The 22,738-nt window shown below is 46.4% G+C and overlaps 1 protein-coding gene across 9 annotated transcripts in view; it reads right to left on the minus strand.

Moving 5' to 3' along the window:
* Positions 1–22,738, minus strand: part of cntn1b (contactin 1b) — a 903,199-nt gene that overhangs the window by 834,157 nt on the left and 46,304 nt on the right. For 3 of the 9 annotated variants that reach the window (XM_038780272.1, XM_038780270.1, XM_038780268.1), the window contains exon 2: positions 11,138–11,192. The exons of the other annotated variants lie outside the window; for them this stretch is intronic. The gene's annotated coding sequence lies outside the window, so the exon portion shown is untranslated. The remainder of the gene's footprint in view (positions 1–11,137; positions 11,193–22,738) is intronic. 9 annotated transcript variants of the gene reach the window in all.

Raw genomic sequence — 22,738 nt, forward strand, 5'->3', positions numbered from 1 at the left:
TAACCATGACTTTTGGATCTATCCCCTATGCCTCAGAGACCTCGGGCGAGCATTGTTCAATGCTGGTCTCCACAAACGGGAACCAGAAGAAATGGCACTCATGGGAGTCGCGCAGCAGATCGGAGGCCCCTAGGTGTTTGCCCTCTGGGCAGTCTGTGACCCTAGTACAGCTGGTGCCACCTGGACACCCTGGAAGTGCCAGCCTGGCATCCTGGCATTGCCACCTGAAAAAATGAAAATCGCTTATTGTCACGAATAGGCTTCAATGAAGTTAAATTAGGGTGCCAGCATGGTACTGTCAAGGTGCCCAGGTAGTAATGCCAGCAGGCAGAGGCATGATCAGCATGCCAGGCTGGCAGTGCCAAGGTAGAATTCTTCACATGGCAGTGATTGGGCCAGGGAGGTGCATTGCGCGGGTGTGGGGAGGTGTGGGGGGGAGGGGGGGGGGGGGGGGAAGAGGCGGGGAACCCCTTATAGTGAGTTGTGGCTTGCAGGGATTTTGGGGGTCACGGGACCAAATGGCATCCCGATCTCCCGCTACAATGCGGAGTTCCGGCGAGTGGAACTCCTCAGTGCAGAAAACGGGGCTGAGTGTATTCCCTGCTGAGGCCCTGTATCTAACCGGATGGCCGTTAGATAGCGGGGTGTTGCGAGCACCAGGAAACACGCAGCTAAACGTGCTCGCTGTAGGACTCTGATTCCATTTGGTTAGATCAAGCCCTGTATCTCCTCATGATTTTGCTTTCAGACAGTACTGACCCATTTCAAACTATTAAAACATTCTGCTATTTTGCTTTCTGACAGTGCAGCATTGACAGGGCTCTGACACATATAGCGTTAATGTGGGGCTGAGTACTATCCACACACTGATGTATGAAGGCACATATCTCGGACCCAGGGTATGGTGTTTAGCAGGAACATGTTCAGTTCTAAGCATGGAGACAGCTCCTAGCTTGTACCCTTTACTGTACTCGTGGAAATAATTCTAGCAGTCAATAAAGATTTACAGTTAGCCTACAGGGATTTCTTTTGAGACATATGCATCTGTAACCAGCACCCTTCCAACACCTTCTCGGGACTCAACCTTTCGCCTTAATACTATCATTGCCACTCCCTTTGTCTTGTGTTCCATGCCATCTTTGTCATTTAATCCCCCCTTCCCTCCAACCTATCCATGACCATCTATTTTGCTCTACCCACCTACCTCCCTAATTTTTCAACAGCATAAACCCCATCACATTTCTACCTCCCTTGAGCTCTGCAGACGAGTCACACGGACTCGAGGCTGAGTTTTGCCAGCAATTTCTCTCTTTATTTCAGGTTTACAGGATTGGCAGTATTTTGGCTTTGCTGTCTTGAAATCCTGAAGCTGAAATGATTGCGCAATTTCACAAACCAAACAGGTCTTCATCATTCCTTTTATCTCACCACTTACAGGTGTTGTCTTGCTTTAGCGGAATCTCTTCTGAGGTTTCAGCTTCAAAGACCTTTCTTTCTCTGGAAGCCCCAGGGAAACTCTTAGATTTGAAAAGGTCAAGGAGAAAAATGCCTTTGAAAACTCGCTGGGGTCCTTAATGTACCATGGCAGAATCAAAAGTATTATCAAACTAAACCTTGTTGAAAACTGGAAGCGGACAGCCGAGGCACAGAACACAGCTGCAAATTGAAATGTGAACAGAGCCCATCGCAAACAAAGCAGTAAGTATTTAAAAGTAGGAATCTATCATTATTAACTGATGTTCAAACTTGCTGAATCAGTTTCAAAGAATAGAAATGACCAGAAAGTGCTGGGAACATTCCGCAGAATCCCTGGAAAGAAACACGGTCGACAGCTTTGCCCCCTTTCATCAAAACTGGGAAAACGTAGAGATTTAACAGGTTTTGAGAAAGCGGTGAGCAGGATAAGGACAGGAAGAAAGCCTGTGATAGAGTAAAAATCAGGAGCGATTGACTGACTGTCCTCCGGGGGGTCAGTGAATGGCGATGGGGTAGGAAAAGAAACAAATAAAAGATGCACCTCGAGAAGGTGTGCAGCTAATGTGTGGCACGGTAGCACAGTGGTTAGCACTGTTGCTTCACATCACCAGGGCCCCAGGTTCCTTTCCCGGCTTGGGTCACTGTCTGTGCGGAATCTGCATGTTGTCCCTTTACCTGCGTGGGTTTCCTCCGAGTGCTCCGGTTTTCTCCCACAGATCCCGAAAGACATGCTTGTTAGGTGAATTGGACATTCTGAATACTCCCTCTGTGCACCCGAACAGGCACTTTCACAGTGGGGCTTTTCACAGTAACTTCATTGCAGTGTGAATGTAAGCCTACTTGTGACAATAAAGATTATTATTGTAATTGAAAAAAAAAATGAAACAGGCAAAGAACACGAAACAGAAGAGAGATTATGCCCTGAAATTATTGGTCTGAAATGTTGAGCCCAGAGGCTGTTAAGTACCTAATAGAAAGATGGAGGTGTTGTTTCTCAAGCTTATGTTGAACCTCCTTGGACAGTTTCAATCTCTTCTGATATTTTCTCTTGCCAGTGTGGATTGTTACCTGAGCCACATGCAAATTGCCACAGAGACAGCTTTTAAAAACGTGGTTGAGAGTGGAGTAGTTAGCAGAGTTTTCAATTGATGAGAAACACGTGCCATACTTAGGAAAGAAGAGAGCTATTCCATTGGGATGGACTCCACTTGAACCGATTGGCACCAATGTCCGAGCAAATCGAATAATGACATTGGCAGATAAAACTTTAATAAAGGACAGGGATGGTTCTTTTACATACCCTGGAATATTAGTTCCCAAATACTGTCACCCTGCAACTGTCTGCTTCCTAGATCAGTGTTTTTCAAACTTTTTTGCCCGGGGCCCCTTTTTACCAGTAACTTTCTAAGTCTGAAGAGTAAAGTCCAGTCTCTGCACCATAGCATCTTGGATAGAACCATTCAGAGTGCATCAGGAAGGGACAGAGAGCTTAATAAGATAATAGACTACGGCAACATCTAAAGAAAAATAGACAAAAGTGAGAATTAAATGTATCATATCCAAATATGCAAAGTATTCAAAAGAAGATAGGTGAATTCACAGTAAAAGGAGAGCCAAACGTGTTCGATCTAGTAGAGTCATTTTTAAACCCAGGGTCGCGACCTGTGGGTTTCAGAATGCAGTGCGCGGAGACCAGCAGGGCAGAACGCCTCCTCCTGACGTCAGCACACTGGTCAACCAACCATTAAGAAGCTGAGAACAGGAATATGGCAGCATAAAGTGAATACTTGAGGTGTGGGTTATTAATTGTTCCCCTGCAAACCATGATTCAATGTTCATGTGTGTTATATGCAGGGAAGCACTGGAAAATGAAAGTTTAAAACCCTCAAAACTTCAAAGACATTTGAAAACTAGGCATGGCGAGTTCAAGGACAAACCGCTATTTTTTTCAATGGATACGGTGAGATCTTAAGTCATTGTAGAAAATGTAACGTTGAATAACAAAGCAAGTAAGATTGTGAGGACCAAGCAGGCTCACCCGTCACATTAAAGATAAGTGAAAATGGAAGGACGCGAAGTTCAGGGGGCGTGGGTCACGAAGATCGAGAATGTAGGCCGGCATGGGTCCCAAAGGACGGCCAGTTGGTAAAAAGAGGCCCCGGGCAAAGAGGTTTGAAAAACAGAGGTCTGGGAAGCAGACAGTTGCAGTATTTGGGAACTAATATTCCAGGGTATGTAAAAGAGATGCAAAATGGAAAAGTAGGTAAGGGGCAGCCATAATAACAAGGAATAAGATAAAGGTAGTAGGGAGAAAGGACTTTAGCTCAGAAAATCAGATGCAAAACCTGCTGAGTTGAGATAAAGACTAACAAAGCAGTCACTGGTGGGGCAATTATTAGGACCCTAACAGTATTCATGCATTGGACAGGATATCAACCAAGGAATTAGAGAAGCATGTGACAAAAGTCCTGCAATGATACTATGCAACCTTAATCTTAATAAAGACTGGGCAGACAAAATTGGCAAAAGTAGTTTAGAGGACAGGATCATGGAAAGCATTTGAGCCAGTTTTCTAGAGCAGTCATTTTCAATGTCAGGGCCGCAACCCACGGTGGGTCACGGGCGGGTGTCAGGAGGGTCGCGGAATCATCCATCGCGGCATTCCCGATCACGGGAATTATTGCGCAACGGCCGCAGTAGCCGGTTGTGACTGGCTTTCAGAATGCAGCCGCGCTGCGCATGCATGCCTGCTCATCAGTGCGCATGGCTGGAGCCCAGAGAGAAACACTGCCTCCTCCTGACGTCAGCGCCCTGACCCAGGAGAAGATTTTCTTTTCATTCAATGCAGTCTTCCTACCTGAAGTGACGGCAGAGAGCAGGTCACATGCCCCGAACACGGTGTCACATGCTCTGGACGTGATTGCAATTCCTCCATCAACTAAGGAATAAGCTATTTTAGATCTAGTATTCTGTAATGTAATTAGTAAATTTATAGTCAAGAATCCTGTGGGGAAGAGTGATCATAATGACAGAAGTTTGCAGTAAGTTTGAGAATTATGTGGTGAAGTCAACACTAGCGTCTTACATTTAAAAAAAAACAATTATTGAGGAATTGGAATGAATGGCACGTGGTACAGCCATGACTAACTAGAGAAAATAGGAATTCTATTAGATCGAAGAAAGGCTTGCAATGGTGCCAGAAAGAGTCGCAAGCCTGAGGATTTGGAGGGTTTTAAAGTCAACAAGATATGGATTTAACAAAAAAGGGAAAAATCAGAATGAGCAAACCAGCAAGAAGTATAACAACAGATTGTAAGAGCTTTTACAAGTTATGTGAAAGGAAATGTGATCGCCTTGGAGGCAGCTGTACTATCATGGGGAATAAGAAAATAATAAAACTGTTCAGTAAATATTTTATATCACAGTCGAGGATACAAAGAACAAACCAGAAATTGTGGGGAACTAATTAGTGTCAGGAACTTAAAGGAATATCTGTAAAGAAAAAGTACTGCTGAAATAATTGGGCTGAAAGCTAACAAATCTCTCGGTTTGAACCCGAAGGTTTTATATCTTTAAATAAATGTAGAGTACCCAATTCTTTTTTTTTTCCAATTAAGGGGCAATTTAGCGTGGCCAATTCACCTACCTTATTGGGTTGTGGGGGTGGAACCCACCACAGACACGAGGAGAATGTGCAAACTCCACATGGACAGTGACCCGGAGCCAGGATCGAACCCGGGTCCTCAGTGCCGTGAGGCAGCCGTGCTATCCACTGCGCCACCATACTGCCCAACCATAAGGTTTTAACAGGATTGGTTGCATGATAATTGTTTTGATCCTCCAGTAGCTTTCATGGACTAAGTCCATCATCTTTCAGGCATACCGGAATGTTGTCTACAGGGGACAATACTGTGGAGTGCCATCTCCTAATACAACACTCGAATGATCTCCATTCTTGCACTGACGTCCCCGGTAAACCTACTCTGTACCCTTGCATTCCTTCCTTGATCACTAAATGGGTGCCTACCCATTTAGCACAGTGGGCTAAACAGCTAGCTTGTAATGCAGAATAAAGCAGCAGCGGGGGTTCAATTTCCGTACCAGCCTCCTCGAACAGGCGCCGGAATGTGGTGACTAGGGTCTTTTCACAGTAACTTCATTGAAGCCTACTTGTGACAATAAGCGATTATTATTCCTTCCTTTTGCGTGCTGCCCAGGGGGATACACAAATTACTGCAGGTGGGTGGAATCTGAAACAAAAACAGAAAATGCTGCACAATCGCAGTAGGTCTGACAGCATCTGTGGAAAGAGAAGGGAGCTAACGTTTCGAGTCTGGGCGACTCTGTGTCCTCTTTGGACTCTTTGGGCAAAGAGTCATCGAGAGTCGAAGCGTTCTCCCTCCACAGATGCTGTCAGACCTGCTGAGATTGTCCAGCATTTTCTGTTTTTGCATCACTTCCCACTCTCCTGCTTTAACCTGTATGTACCACCAGCCTGCCCATTTCACCAGTCTGTCTATGGCCTTTTGAAATCAATTTCTATCCTTCACACTCACTATTTTTGAAGTTCAGGTATTGGTCAAAATATTGACCACTGCATGTTCCTCCAGTTAGAAAAAACACTACGCATTGGCTCTTACTGACTTGTCAAACAGATTTCACCACCCGTTTAATAACATGTGCCTCTATTTTATGAATAGGTCTATTATTATCAACTCAAATGCCTTTTCAAAGTCCATATACACAAACCCTACTGCATTCCCTTCAACAACCGCCCTTACTTTAGACGGTAGCCTGGTGGTCATGTCGACAGAGGCCCAGCCCAGGATGTGGGTCCAATTCAGCACTGTGGCATCTGGTGGAATGTGAATTCAGTTAATAAATCCGGAATGGAAAGCTCGTCTCAGTAATGGTGATCGTGAAACTATTATTGATAGTTCTTTTTCTAAAACTCATCTGGTTCACTAATGTCTCTTTAAGGAAGGAAATCTGCTGTCCTTACCCGGTCTGGCCTACGTGAGATTCCAGACCCACAGCAATGTGGGTGACTCCTAGCTGCCTCAAAATGGCCTCTCAAGCCACTCAGTTCAAGGACAATTAGGGATGGGCAACAAATGATAGCCTAGTCAGTGACGCCCACATCCTGTGAAAGAATAGAGAAAATAAATGCAATCGGGCTCATTGTACACGATTATCAAATCTGTGTTGGATGTTCTCCATGCTCCTGCAAGTGAGAATTAATTTTGTCTTTGACAATAGTCTTGAGACAGCAATTTCCCGTCAATGATATTAGCATGGTTGGCCTGTAATTATGAGGATTATCCTGCTCCCCAATGTTTTGAACAATTTTGTAACATTTGCATGATGGGGTTTCTTTTTCCAACAGATTTGCCTGATTAGTCCTTTCATTCTTAGCCTTTTCAAGGTTTTCACACGTTGTCCCCCAATTGTGCCACGTTTTGTTAATCATTAGCATATCTTGAAACATTCCCGGCATATCACTTTCCACTCTCACCTTTAACGTGTACCTTGTAATCATCAAAACTTGGAGCAATGTCACACGTTCTACCCAAGTCCATCCAACATTCACTTTTATCACCTCGATCTAAACAGTACGTATATAAGCTTTGGGTTCCTCGGTTTAAGAAATCCAAATGTTTTAGCCATGTGCTGTATTTATGTCTATGGCATTTATATCCACAGTTTGTCACGGTGAAATTAAGTGAGAAATTCCACTCCACGGGACCAGCAGGAAGACCAGGATAGAAAATAGAACATTCCCATTGGCACAGTAGGGAATCCGCTTTTAGCCTCTGTCGTGCTGATGCAGGACACACTCTGAAGCTTGGGGTCAATTTCAGATTGTCAAACATTACTCAGTCTCTAACCAATGCTGTTGGTGGCCCACTGGCTCAACATCAGCACACCCACGCCACAAGAAGCTTTTGCAATTTGCAGTTTGTACACAAGAGTACTGTTAAGTCCCTGTAGAGTCAAGGGATCTACAATTTTGGGCTGGGGGTTGATCCAGGAACGATTCGGAGGGACAGAGACAGCAGTCACCAAGGAACTAGTTAAGCCTACAAGAGAAGCTTCATGTCATCTGGCTTCACTCAATAGAGATTTTCTGTAATCTCAGGAGAAAGATCTTCCAGTCAGTCAGAAGCCATCCAGAGCACATCATGTTCTCAAATCTGGTGCAACTGCAATATTGCTTCAAAAACTGCCATTAGCTTTGATCAGCAGGGTTGGTGTTAAGGAGACCAAAATAAGGTTGGCTAAGCATCTGGGGTGAGGCTGCGAGCTGTTGTGGCAGACACATTCGCTATGGAAAAGGAGCAGAGAGAGGCAAGAAAGGAGCACCAAAATGCCTGGAAGCAGCAGGTGCAGAGTACAATTTCAAAAAGAAATCCCCAAAGTTGTTATCCCCACAGTACAAAGGAGCCTATATCTGCACAACAGCAGTCGGCCGGCACACAGACTAGAGATCGGACACACAGTGCTTTACAGCAACGCCCCTGAACTATCGTGATTCAAGAATGAAGCTTTTCTGTTGACTTAGACTCTAAAGTATAATAACACACGGTTTGTAATATTGAGTGGGTACGAGTACACAGATCAAAGATGACATAGTATACCCACATCCATAATCTGCTACAATGGGAACTAAATTAAAAATGTCAAGAAAGCAAGGCAGCCAACCTGAAAATCCCTCTTATACTTGGTTGCATTGAAGGAAAACTCCAATTAACTAGTCATTACATAGAGCCAAGAGGGATTGACAAGACCTACAGGTACAGAAGTGGGCTAGTTCAAACCTGCAATTAAGGTCCCCAAAGGTGTTCGACTGTATTACTTGTGAACTGGTGTGGAAGGATGTACTGTAAAGTTAATTGCACTGTGGCAGAGGCAGAAACCTTCAACCCTCAGGTAATCCAGACCCAGTTCCACGTGAGGGGTAAGTTTGAGAGGTGGAACTTTGTTTTTTATTCATTCATGGGACATGGATGTGGCAGGCTGTGCCAGCATTTATTGCCCATCCCTAATTGCCCTTGAGCGGACAGTTAAGAGTCAACCACATTGCTGTGGGTCTGGAGTCAGATGTAGGCCAGACCGGGTAAGGACGACAGATTTCCTTCCCTAAAGGATATCAGTGAACCAGATGGGTTTTTTATGACAATCGACAATGGTTTCATTAGACTTTTAAGTCCAGATTTTTATTGAATTCAAATTTCACCATCTGCAGTGGCAGGAATTGAACCTGGGTCCCCAAAGCATTACGCCGGGTCTCTGGTTTACTAGTCTAGTGACAATACCACCACGCTACCACCTCCCCAGAGGGATTCCCCAGTTTCCTGCCAAAGCTTCAGAAGGTTGGCAGGAACCTCAGAGAAACAGGAGTGTCAATGGACACCGGTCTGTCTCAGCAGATGAGGGATTGCACCCAGGGCTAGGCTGTCTGATGTGGCAGATTTGGGAGTGGCCAACCCGCCCCCAGCTGAATTGTGCTGCTCAAGGGCGACTGATCTTTTGGCTCTCTGCCGTTTCTTTTGTCATCTGCTTTTTCCGAGCCCTTCCTGGTTGGTTGTCTCCAGGCACTCCGGTTAGCGGCGAGGACTTCCCATGGATCAACGCTGATCCCAGTTAACTGGAGGTTGCAGATGACCTTGTATCACAAAAGGAGGCGACCTGTTGGCCTTGTGCCAATAGCACCAAGAGTAAGCTAGTCATCGAGCTCGTGTTTGGGAATGCAGCATCATCCAGTTGGTAACCATAACCCAGCCCAGGGAGAAACTCAACCAATAATAGTCCTCTGTACAAATTATGTATGCACGAAAGTCAGAAACCATGGTGCATGGGATGGCACAATGGGCTGCCTCACAGCACCAGGGACCCGGGTTCAATTGCGACCTTGGGTGACTGTCTGTGTGGAGTTTGTATGTTCTCCACGTGTCTGCATGGGTTTTCCCTGGGTGCTCCGGTTTCCTCCCACGATCCTAAAATGTGCAGGTTAGATGGATTGGCCATGTGAAATTGCCCCTTAGTGTCCGACAGTTAGGTAGCGTTACGGGGAGTGGGCCTCGGTAGGCTGCTCTTTCAAAGGTTCGGTGCTGACTCGATGGGCCAAATGCCCTCCTTCTGCACTGTAGTGATTCTATGAAGGCATTTAAAATCTTAAAGAGGCAATTGATTGATTTTCCAAACGTCAGAGCTGAGAAAGTAGGGTGGCACGGTAGCACAGTCGTTAGCACTGTTGCTTCACAGCGCCAGGGTCCCGGGTTTGATTCCTGGCTTGGATCACTGTCTGCGCGGAGTCTGCACATTCTCCCCGTGTCTGCGTGGATTTCCTCCGGGTGCTCCGGTTTCCTCCCACAAGTCCCAAAAGACGTGTTTGTTAGGTGAATTGGACATTCTGAATCCACCCTAGTGTGGCGATTAGGGGATTTTCACAGTAACTTCATTGCAGTGTGAATGTAAGCCTACTTGTGACAATAATAAAGATTATCATTCTGTTCTATAATTCTAAAGATTTTCAGAAGTGATTGTCAACTGCAAACTCCATCGGTTTATATGCAGATTAAAGCTGATTCAAAGCCAGCATTAATTGGCTATTGTCAACCTTAAATCGACTTGCCCGATATTGCAGAGTGGAGATGTAGTAGTCATGGGGAGTGATCATGTGGATTATTATTTAAATGATCAAATAGTAAAACATGCTACTGTGCAGAGGGACCTGGGTGTCCTAGTGCATGAGTCACAAAAAGTTGGTTTACAGGCGAAGGCGAATGGAGTTTTGTCCTTCATTGCGAGAGGGATGGAGTTTAAGACGAGGGAGGTTATGCTGCAATTGTATAAGGTGTTAGTGAGGCCACATGTGGAGTATTGCGTTCAGTTTTGGTCTCCTTACCTGAGAAAGGACGTATTGGTGCTAGAGGGTGTGCAGAGGAGATTCACTTGGTTAATCCCAGAGTTGAGAGGGTTGAATTAAGAGGAGAGGTTGAGTAGACTGGGACTGTACTCGTTGGAATTTAGAAGGATGCGGGGGGGGGGGGGATCTTATGGAAAAATATAAAAGTATGAAGGGAATAGATAGGATAGATGCGAGCAAGTTGTTTCCACTGGCGGGTGAAGGCAGAACTAGGGGGCATAGCCTCAAAATAAGGGGAAGTAGATTTAGGGCTGTTTAGGAGGAATTTCTTCACCCAAAGGGTAGTGAATCTATGAAATTCCCTGCCAAGTGAAGCAGTTGAGGCTCCTTAATTAAATGTTTTCAAGATAAAGATAGATAGTTTTTTGAAGAATAAAAGAATAAAGGTGGTTGGGCGGAAAGTGCTGAATCCACAAAAGATCAGCCATGATCTCATTGAATGGCGGAGCAGGCTCGAAGGGCCAGATGGCCTACTCCTGTTCCTAGTTATTATGTTCTTATTTGGAATTCCAGCCTAGGTTCTAAGAAATCAGATGGTCATAGGTTCAAGCCCCACATCAGACAACTTTGGTGCGAGAAGAGTGTGTCAGAGCACACTGTAGAATCCAGCAGGTTTGAGGTGCCCAATGGAATTGGTGTGTTTGTCCCGCCTCAACTCTCCCCCACATTAATTTAGAAGCCTATCAGAGCTCTGGCCTCCAGATACCATGTTAACATTTACAGCATACTTACGGCTAATAGGATCAAAATGGTGACAGCACCTCCCCTTTACATCCAGCAAGATTTCCTGTTAAGAAGATGCGAATGAATTTAATAACCAATCCACATTTAAAAAAGGGTCCTTTAATGGAGACAATTACATTAAACAAGCACCCAGCTAATTAAACAGAAGGTGACAACCATTCCAATTCATAGCATTTTAGAAATCCAATACTGTGCAGGAAATATTTGATAAATGTTCAAATGTCAAAAGAGAAAGTGAGTCCTATCGGGTTACAATAGCAGGAGTAATCTGACATTGTAAGCAGCCAAAGGATTTATTCAGCAACGGAAATCAAAAATTAACAGGATTTGTGACCACCTATGTGGAACTGGGTTGTAGAACTAAAATGATGTGTGTTATTTTTCAATAGGATTTAGATCCAGAACATCAATAAGAGCAGAAAATCAAACCCGAGCCATTGCTTATAAAACAGGAAGATAACTACTACGCTACATTCACTTTCAATAGCTGTGCATGTTATTAGTGACGTTCAGCACAAGAAGTAACATCCAGCTGATCAGACTGAATTGCGAATGTTCTCCTCATATTGAAATGGAGTTGACCACTTGGCTAAAGCTTAGAGCAGTCGTGTCCCATTTTGTTCGAGACTAAACAGTCAGCTCCTAATATGGCAGAGCTGATCATTCAAAGAATCATATAATTTACAGTGCAGAAGAACGCCATTCGGCCCATCGAGTCTGCACCGGCCCATGGAAAGAGCATCATTCTCAGAGGGAATGATGACAGTTCCTCCCAGTGGAATCTCAAGTCACGGCAGAAATGGGAGATTGAGATATGTAAGTGAGATATTGAGCTAACCCTTCACCATTTTGTTTCAACACCTTCTTACAGCTACAGTTGGGTTAGTTGTCACCTCAGCACCAGTAATTAGCAGTCCGTGCGACAGTCCGTGAAGGATGTCCAGCAGGTCTGCTATCACCTCGCAGAACAGCAGAACACAACACAATGGCAAGACTACGTGCTGGCTCAGTTTCATTTGCAGGTAAAATGCCTGAAATTAAAAAGATCAACTTGGAACCATGTGGCAACTGGGCTGAGGTTCTCTATTTTAAAAAGCTTAGACTTCTTTTATTATACTCTTCAAGCCCTCGGTGAGTACGTTGCTCTGTACAACCCCAATTTGTGTGGCACTATTATGATGCCGGACCAGACCCCAAGATTTGCTTGGATGCCGAAAGAAACCCCAATTTTTTTTTAAGCTGTGAGGAAAGGATACTTCACTCCAGGAGTGACTCCACATGCAAATAGGGATATGGCGTATTGAAACAATAGCTTATATTTAACATTTAAACAATTCTTATCAATAACATGAAACACTAACCCCTAACTGGTACATCCTTTATCTCCAATCAAGCAAAATCCATCACAGGTCAAACCCCACTTTTAAATAAAGTTAGCAAACCCAGGAGTACTTGTGAGCCTCAGGATAAAGAATTCCTTTCAAGGACTGCTTAGAGGGAGAAAGAGAGAGAGACATTTGCTTCTGTCAGGAAACAGCCTGCAGATTCTTGTTTGTGTCAGACCACTGCTCAACCTGACAGCCTTGTGCAGAAGCTGCTGTTCTGTTCACAGCCAAATGTAATCTGATTGAACTCAGAACCTGACTGCTTAAGCTCTGGCTCCTCTCATCAATTATATCCTCTATCGCACTAACAGGGCTTTGACCATCTTACTCAGGTTAACCACAACCTGAGCTAAACCCTCCATTAGCTAAACCCCAGGGAAGCTTCTTTCTATAAACAAAATTCCATTAGCCCTATTTAAGTAAACAATATACTTGGTTGGAATGAATGATGATCTTACTTTTTACGACATCTTAATTACCTCCTGCAGCCACAGTGTCTGTCTTTCTTTTAAACCAGAATTTTCTTTTAAATATTACTGCAGCAGATATAGACACATCCTAACCCAGCCTTTTAAAACCATTAATGAACCAGCTACAAAGAATACAATACACACCAATTTTGTACATTCTTCGCAGCCCTAAAATAAATAAAACACTGTTGAAGGGATATGAAATCTAACATTTATACACCGGGTCACTCATGTAATCCTGGAAGAGTAACATAAATGAAAAATATGCAGATGCTGAACAGGCCAACATTCCTGTAACCGTTAGATGACATCCCCTCCTAATGGCTCTTTTCATGTTGACCCATTTTTAATCCAGGCCAGGTTAACAGTTAGAAATTATATTTTTAGATTGCAATCGAGAAGTGGAATTCTCATTCAATGTCTTCGCAGAGGATCCCATGGCAACTAAAATGGGCTGCGTTTCAAAGCAGCCAGGCATGAATACAAAACAAGAAAAAAAAACGCGTTGCTAGGACACTGACTTTGACTAAAGTTGTCAAATGTCGTATTGAACCATTCTGTCAGCTGTTCACATGATTAAGAAAGTTTAATAGACAGACCAGTGTGATAGACAGGAACACTACAGATTACATTTAATACAGAGATTTGAAGTGATGCATTTTGATTAGAGTGTAGAAAAAGATCATCGACTAAACAATACAATTTTAAAAGAGAGAACAAAGGAACCTAGGGGATCGCATGCTCAATCCTTTGAAGGTGGTAGGACAAGTTGAAAAGTCTGTTCACAAAAATAAACAGAGATTCTTTATGCCTCTATTTATAAAGCGAAAACACAAAAGCAAGGACGCTATGCTAATCCTTTACAAATCAGTGGCGAGGCACCAGCTGGAGTACTGTGTCTGATTCTGGGCCACTTCAGGAGGAATGTTGAAGAGTGCAAAGAGGAGATTTACCAGACTGGCACAAGGGCGGCACCATTTCAGTTATGGGGAGAGTCTCGAGGAGTGACGTTGTCCGCTTGCCGGTCAAAATTATGAAGGGTTTTAAAGAGAGAAAATAAGGAGAAAGTGTTTCCAATGGCTGGAGAGTCATTAACCAAAGGACCCAGATTTAAGTCATTGTTTTTAAATTTATGAAAGCCCCTTGGCTTAACTGGCTGAACTAAATTTATTTCGGAGCTCATTCCATTCAACAGCATAAACAGGCTATTCACCAATTCATTCAACAACACCATGGAAAATCAGCCTGTTCTGAAGCGAATAAAGCCTATTATCTAGCTAGCGGTTGTCCCATTGGTAGCAATGGTCTATGCAGCAGAATGGAGGCCAAATATCGCCAAACACTGATGGCTGCTTTCATGGATTTCAAATGAGTCCAAGCTTCAAAACACAATAGGACTCCCAGGGGCAACCAATCCCAACAGCACATATTAACCACTCATTGGTAGCAACTTCAAATGTTCCAAGGTCCTTTGTTCAAGCGCTTCACCAATATAGCAAGAAGTCTTAAAACACCAGGTTAAAGTCCAACAGGTTTGTTTCAAACATTAGCTTTCGGAGCACCTGAGGAAGGAGCAGTGTTCCGAAAGCTAGTGTTTGAAACAAACCTGTTGGACTTTAACCTGGTGTTGTAAGACGTTTTACTGTGCTCACCCCAGTCCAACGCCGGCATCTCCACATCATGTTCACCAATATAGTTTGAGCCAATGCTGCTTGTGCCATCCTGTGGCTGGACATGCAGAGGGAAGTGCCCCATATGCCCACGCCAGTGTTCGGCTGAAGGGGCCAGTCCACTCCACAAAGTAGTGCAAAGACATCTTTTGAGTGCACTCCTCCCTAAATCATCAAAAGCAGCAAAACTGGTCATTCAATTCATGGTAGTTCGAGGAACTTTGCTCTCAACAGATGGCTTCCACATTTGCCTGCATGACAAAAGTCACTGCACTTTCAAGTGACCGATTCAATATGAAACACGCATATTCAGAATCACATGAACAGTTCAGGCCATACTAATCACTGCCAGTGATTGTGCGCCAGTGCCTCTATCCTTCCTCATCAGCATAACATAGAACATAGAACAGTACAGCACAGAACAGGCCCTTCGGCCCTCGATGTTGTGCCGAGCAATGATCACCCTACTTAAACCCACGTAACCCGTATACCCGGTAACCCAACAATCCTCCCATTAACCTTACACTACGGGCAATTTATCATGGCCAATCCACCTAACCCGCACATCTTTGGACTGTGGGAGGAAACCGGAGCACCCGGAGGAAACCCACGCACAAACGGGGAGGACGTGCAGACTCCACACAGACAATGACCCAGCCGGGAATCGAACCTGGGACCACTGGAGCTGTGAAGCATTGATGCTAACCACCATGCTACCGTGAGGCCCCTAACACTCCATTCCTCTATCACTCATATGCTTAACCTTCAGCCCTTTAAATGCGTCTAGTTGCATGTTCCTGAACTACTCACGGTAGGCAGTTCCACACTCTCACCCCTCTCTGGTTAAAGGTATTTTTCGGAATTCACTTTTGGATTTTCTGATGACTATTCTGCATTGGTGGCCTCGAATTACGCATTTCACAAAGAGGAAAGAGTGGCCCAAAAGCTCTGGTCAGATTCAGATTCCTTGCATCCAACTCCGATCAGACAGAAAACTACCCACTTACCTGGCACTGAAAAGGCTACGACCTTCGATGGGGGATGCTGCAGAATTCTCACAGAAAGCAGCGACGAGAATCCGTACAGAAACCACACACCTTTTTTACAACAGTAGCTAGTAAGCGTTTGAAGATCCCCAAGCTTCTTGTGTGTTAGTGAATGAATGTCGGAGTGAATGGGTGCGTGGGTAGGTAGGTAGGTGGATTAAGTGGGCAGCTGGATAGGTGAGTGAAGTGGGTGGATTGGTTGGGAAGTAGTCAAGGGTGGGGGAGGGCGGGAAGTTATATGGTCGGGTGTAGCGGGGGCTAGCAGGGAGGCTCGGAGGGGAAGTGGGTGCAGTCAGGTGGTGAGGGGGTTATTTGGTGGTGTCAGTCATCTTTGAAATATTTTAATTCAAATTTTAACAATCACACAACACAACATTTACAAATGAAATAACCCCAAAGCAACCCCACAAACCCACCCAGCTCCCTCCTACCCATTAGCGACAACTAACTCTTCAAACTGTAATATAAACATCCCCCCTCTCTTGTGGAACCCCTCAACCATCCCCCAGCCGCACCGAGGCAGAGGGTGGAGAAGCTGACCTCCACCCCAATAGGACCCGCCTGCGAGGGATCAGCGATGGCGAAGGCCATCATTTGCCACAGCTCCCGTCTGCAACTTCGGCAAGTCCGACAACCGAAAATAGCTCCCAGGGGATTCGGCTCCAAGTCCACATGCAAGATCGCTGACATGGTGCAGAAGATGTGGTGATGGCGGCGTTGGACTGGGGTGAGCACAGTAAGAAGTCTTACAACACCAGGTTAAAGTCCAACATGTTTGTTTCAACACCAGCTTTCGGAGCACTGCTCCTTCTTCAGGTGAACCAGGGGGGCGTCCTGGTTTGGGGGGGGGGGGGGGGGGGGGGGAGAGAGCCAACCTCAGGCCGGACCCCTGTAGGGCTCTGCCATGTTGCCCCAGGGCCGGCGCGGAGACGACCGTGGCACGCATGCGCAGACTTGCGCCGGCCATGTAGGGATGACTTTCGGTGCCGGAGCAGCGCACAGCACTCCGGCGCCGTTCTAGCCCCCGGGGAAGAGAATGACTGGGCCTGGAGGCCCGTTGACGCTGGCGTCGCTCACACCGGTTTTGATACAAGCGTCAACACTTGACTGGAATTTCGGAGAATCCCGGCCCACGTATCATCTTTCAAACCGAATCCTTTACCCTCTCCTGTCCATTGACATCTTCTTTAATAATATAGTAACCAGCATTGCACACAGTCCACCAAGAATGGTTTAAAGTTCGGTACAGGTTTACCCTAATTTGTCTTCTTTTTTCAATGCTATCTCTAGAAATAATCCCTAATATTTGCTTTGTTTTTTAAAATTACCTCTGTCACTACTTTTTGCAGTGAAGTGCGCCAGCTGTGATTCAGTTGATTGCACTCTCACTGCTAGACCAGGAAGTTGTGGGTTCAAATCCCGCTGCAGGACTTGAAGACTGCAATCAAATCTAAGACCTCAATATAGCACTGAGGGAGTGCTGCAAGTACCACATTTGGACGTTGACATTAAACAGAGGGTGTGTCTGACCTTCTGGTGGAAGCAAAGGATGCCAGGCAGTATTTCGAAGAGCAGAGTCATTATCCACAGCGTCCAGACCAATAGTTACCCTTCAATCAACACCATGAAAGCAGATTATCTGGTCACTGTCACTTTGCAGTTTGTGAGAGCTTGTGGTGTACACTTTAGATCAATGGTTCTTGAATTATATGGGTGGCTACACTTCAAAAGCAATTTAAAAAGGTGTTTTTTAAATGCAAGTCTTTATTAGTTCATTTGTGTAACTGTACTCCCAGACCACTTTTGCCCTCCTGCCCCTTTTATAATACTTGCACTTGTATTCACAGTTCAATTCTTCCACTGCTTAAAGTGCCCCAAAATATCCAAAAATTAAATCCTTGACACAGTTTCCGTTCCGGTCTAAACAACTGCTGTCCAAAGGTGTGCAGGTTAGGTGGATTGGCCATGCTAAATTGCCCCTAAGTGTCCAAAGGTTAAGTGGTTAGGTGGGACTTTGTGCATAGGACAGGGGATTGGTCCTCGGGAGGGTGCTCATTCGGAGGATCAGTGCAGACTCAATGGGCTGAATGGCCTCCTTCTGCATTGTGGAATTCTATGAACTTGATAGATTTATTCCTGGGCACGAATAGTTTCAGGCTCGAACTGTAATCAGCCCCTATGCTCGTACTCCCCACCTTACAGACAACCCCCGGACTAGATTGCACTGCTCTTCATGAATTATTTAACTCCAAGTTGGTTGTAGACACCGTGGCCGGGATTCTCCCCTACCCGGCGGTAGGGTAAAGGTTTCTCCGCACCTTTAGGGGCCAAGCCCTAACCTTGAGGGGCTAGGCCCGCGCCAGAGTGGTTGGCGCCCCACCGGCCGGCGGGAAAGACTTTTGGCGCCACGCCAGCCAGGGCCGAAGAGACTTCGCCGGCCGGCGGAAGTCCGTGCATGCGCCGGAGTGTCAGCGGCTGCTGACGTCATCCCCGCGCATGCGCTGGGGAGGGGTCACTTCTGCGTCCGCCATCGTGAAGACTATGGCCAACGCGGAAGGAAAAGTGTGCCCCCACGACACAGGCCCGCCCACCGATCGGTGGTCCCCGATCGCGGGCCAGGCCACCGTGGGGGCACCCCCCGGGGCCAGATCACCCCACGCCTCCCCCAGGACCCGGGAGCCCGCTCACGCCACCTTGTCCCGCCGGTAAGGTAGGTGCTTTGATTCCCGCCGGCGGGACCGGCATGACAGCAGTGGGACCGGCCCATCGCGGGCTGGAGAATCGCCGGGGGGGGGGGCCGCGGACAGGCGCGGCACGATTCCCGCCCCCGCCGAATCTCTGGTGCCGGAGACTTCGGGAGACGGTAGGGGCGGGATTCACGTCGCCCCCCCCCCCCCCCGGCGATTCTCTGACCCAGCGGGGGTCGGAGAATCCAACCCTGTATTAGCCATGATTGGAAAATTAAACAACCCTCTAGTTTACAATGTTGCCACAGGTTTTTCTCAGTAAACAGGTATAATAGCAGGAATTATTGCAAAACATCAGGGGCTCTGCAGCCAATTCTGGCCTCCACACTTGAGGATGATGTCAAGGCCAGAGAGAGGATGCAGAAGAAATTAAATTTGGATTTATTGTCACTTGTACCGAGGTACAGTGAAAAGTTTTGTTCTGCGTACAGTCCAGACAGATCGTTCCATACACAAAAAACGTAGGACATAGATTCCTCCCATCTTTTCAAAATAATAAAAGAACATAGAACATAGAACAGTACAGCACAGAACAGGCCCTTCGGAACCTCGATATTTTGCCGAGCTTTGTCCGAAACCAAGATCAAGCTATCCCGCTCCCTGTCATACTGGTGTGCTCCATGTGCCTATCCAATAACTGCTTGAAAGTTCCTAAAGTGTCCGACTCCACTATCACAGCAGGCAGTCCATTCCACACCCTAACCACTCTGAGTAAAGAACCTACCTCGGACATCCCTCCGATATCTCCCACCCTGAACCTTATAGTTATGTAACAGCCACATCCACGCAAGGAAATAGTCTCTGAACGTCCACTCTATCTATTCCCCTCATCATCTTAAAAACCTCTATTAAGTTGCCTCTCATCCTCCTCCGTTCCAAAGAGAAAAGCCCTAGATCCCTCAACCTTTCCTCACAAGACCTATCCTGCAAACCAGGCAGCATCCTGGTAAATCTCCTTTGCACCCTTTCCAATGCTTCCACATCCTCCCTATAGTGAGGTGACCAGATCTGCACACAATACTCCAAATGACTCACCAGGGTCATGTACAGTTGCAGCATAACCCCGCGGCTCTTAAACTCAAGCCCACTCTTAATAAACGCTAATACACTTTAGGCCTTTTTCACGGCTCTATCCACTTGAGTGGCAACCTTCAGAGGTCTGTGGACATGAACCCCAAGATCTCTCTGTACCTTCACATTCCTCAAAACCTTGCTGTTGACCCTGTAATCCGCATTCAAATTTGTCCCACCAAAATGAATCACCTCTTACTTATCAGGGTTAAACTCCATCTGCCATTTTTTGGCCCAGCTCTGCATCCTATCAATGTCTCTTTGCAGCCTACAACAGCCCTCCACCTCATTCACTACTCCACCAAACTTGGTGTCATCAGCAAATTTACTGACCCACCCTTCAGCCCCCTCCTCCAAGTCATTGATAAAAATCACAAATAGCAGAGGACCCAGCACTGATCCCTGTGGTACACCGCTGGTAACTGGTCTCCAGTCTGAACATTTTGCATCCACCACCACCCTCTGTCTTCTATGTGATAGCCAGTTACTTATCCAATTGGCCAAATTTCCCTCTATCCCACACCTCCTTGCTTCCTTCATAAGCCGACCATGAGGAACCTTATCAAACGCTTTGCTAAAATCCATGTATGCGACATCAACTGCTCTACCTTCATCTACAAAAGGTTTGATAGAATCTCATTGTTTAAATATAAGGGGCCAGCCATTTGAAATGGAGATGGGGTAAATTTCTTTCTCTCAGTGGGACATGCGCCTTTGGAACTCTCTTCCTGAGAAGGCAGTGAAATCAGAGCCTTTGGGCGGAATCCACCTGCCACGTCGCGCCCGGTAAATCCTGAAAAACTGGAACCCGAGGGCACAGCCTCAGACTAAAGGGATGATCCTTTAAAACTGAGGTGAGGAGGAATGTCTTCAGCCAGAGGGTGGTGATTCTGTGGAACTCTTTTCCACAGAAGGCTGTGGAGGCCAAATCACTTAGTGTCTTTAAGACAGCGATACATAGGCTCTTGATTAATAGGAGGATCAGGGATTATGGGCGTAAGCAGGAGAATGGGGGTGAGAAACATATTAACCACGATTGAATGGCGGAGCAGACTCGATGGGCTGAATGGCCTAATTTTACTCCTTTATATTATGGTCTTATGAATGGCTGGGCTCTTGGCAGAGTGGTACCCTGGCACCACTGATGCCACCTGGGCACTACCTGCTTGACACCCTGGCAGTGCCACCTGGGTGTCACCCTGGCATTGCCAGGATTCCCAGGTGGAATTGCCCGGTTGGCAGGGGCACTACCAGGTTCCGTTGGCAGTGCCAAGGTGCCCGGGTGGCATTTTTACCATGCCAGGGATTGAGACTGGGGAGCCCTGCCCTTATTAGTTGGGGTGTGGAAGTCTCGATGGCCCCCTTATAGGTGAGTTGGATCGTGGGGAGGGTCTGGGGGTTGCGAGTTGAGCTCCTCTGTGCAGGAAATGAGATGAAGAGCAGGCTCGGAGAGGCATTCCTCATAACACCCGGCTAAACGTGCTCGACGCGGGATTCTGTTTCATTTCCGTTAAATAGCGCCCTTTGGATATTTGTACGGCAGAAGTGGCAAGCGAGGGAGTGTTAGATTTCCGGGTCTAGGCGGGATGCAAATTTGAGGTTACTATCAGATCAGCCATGATCTTATTTAATAGCGGAGCAGGCTCGAGAGGCCGAATGGCCTCCTCCTGCTCTTTGTTCATATGTTCGTAGAATAAATATGGAGAAACCGTTTCCAGTGGCCCGAGGATAATATACTGGAGTATAAGGAGGCAGACGTTATGCTGGAGCTTTACAAAACACTGGTTAGACGCCACCTGGAGCACTGTGACCAGATCTGGGCACCACACCTTAGGAAGGATATTTTGACCTTAGAGGGAGTACACCAAGAATGATACCCGGACATCAGGGGTTACGTTATGAAGTGAGATTTTACAAATTACGTCTCTTTTCTCGAATTCAGAAGGTTAAGGGGTGATTTGATCAAAGTCTTCAAGATGTTAACTGGAAAAGACAGGGTAGATAAATATAAAGGGCCCGATTGATCGGTCTCGTCATGCCCGACGCGGAACCCGACGAGGCAGTTAACCCTCGTGAGATTCTGAACTCTCAGGATGCCTCACAAAATCTCGCAAGACGACGCGAGGGCGGGATTGAGATTTGCGCATTCAAGTGGGCAGTTAGACACACTTAAATATGTCTGCGCCAGATTCTCCGGGATCGAACGCCCACGCCTGGGAGACCTCGCCATGGTGCTGTTTAGCACTGGCCCACACAAACGTGAATCAGGCGTATTGGCAACTGGGGGCATTTCCCAGGCCATCAGAGGCCCATGGGTGGTTGGGCTCTGGGCAGGGTGGTACCCTGGCACTCCCGCTGGCACCCAGGCACCTTGGCACTGCCAGCCTGACTCCTTGGCATGGACACACTGGCAGTGCCACCTAGACAGGATGCCAGGCTGGCAGTGCCAGGGATCAGGCCAGGGGGTGCCCTGCACTTACGAGGTGGGGCTCCAGGACCTCCTAACAGGCAAGAACAAAAGGGAAAATTCCGCCTATTGGGTGGGTTTTCCGGGCACTACCCACCGGCATGATCTTCCAGCCCTGCCAAAGATAAACCGCCCCCCCACCCCCCACCCCTCCACTGCACGAGGAGACGCAAGGGGGACATCATTGTATAGGTATAGAATGCGCAGTTGGATTGGGGCTGGATGTTATTGGAAGACAAGAGACAATTCAGAGGTTTAACAACAAATTTGATCACACAGATAGTCATTTCCCTCTTTGCAACTCACCAGCTTACACCTGTGTTGCTATCACAAAAAACTCTTCGCCTTACACTAGCGTGCTTGTGAATCCGAAAGTTAACTATACAAGTTTAAACTGCACATACCATATATATTTAAAGGGCTGATGGCGCGAGGGTTTGCAGCAGACTGCAGACCGTGTGGAGCTGAATTCATACGAGGGAGCAGCTGATAGAACTGTCATTTTGTTTGTCAATTCCTCTAATGTCTGGTGTGAGCACATCGCTAATCTAGTTCAAACTACACCATCAAGTTAAAGTTGGCCATGATTATTTGTTGTGGCACTTACTGCAATGGGCCAGGAAGGAAACCTCAGTCACAATGTGCTGGAAAATTGAGGCATTTTCCATTTCAGCCACTCAGGATCAAGTGCAACCAGTTCACCGCCAGACGGAGAGAAGTTCCTATTATCCTA

Source organism: Scyliorhinus canicula, chromosome 20 (assembly GCF_902713615.1).
Source record: "Scyliorhinus canicula chromosome 20, sScyCan1.1, whole genome shotgun sequence".
Classification (NCBI taxonomy): Eukaryota; Metazoa; Chordata; class Chondrichthyes; order Carcharhiniformes; family Scyliorhinidae; genus Scyliorhinus; species Scyliorhinus canicula.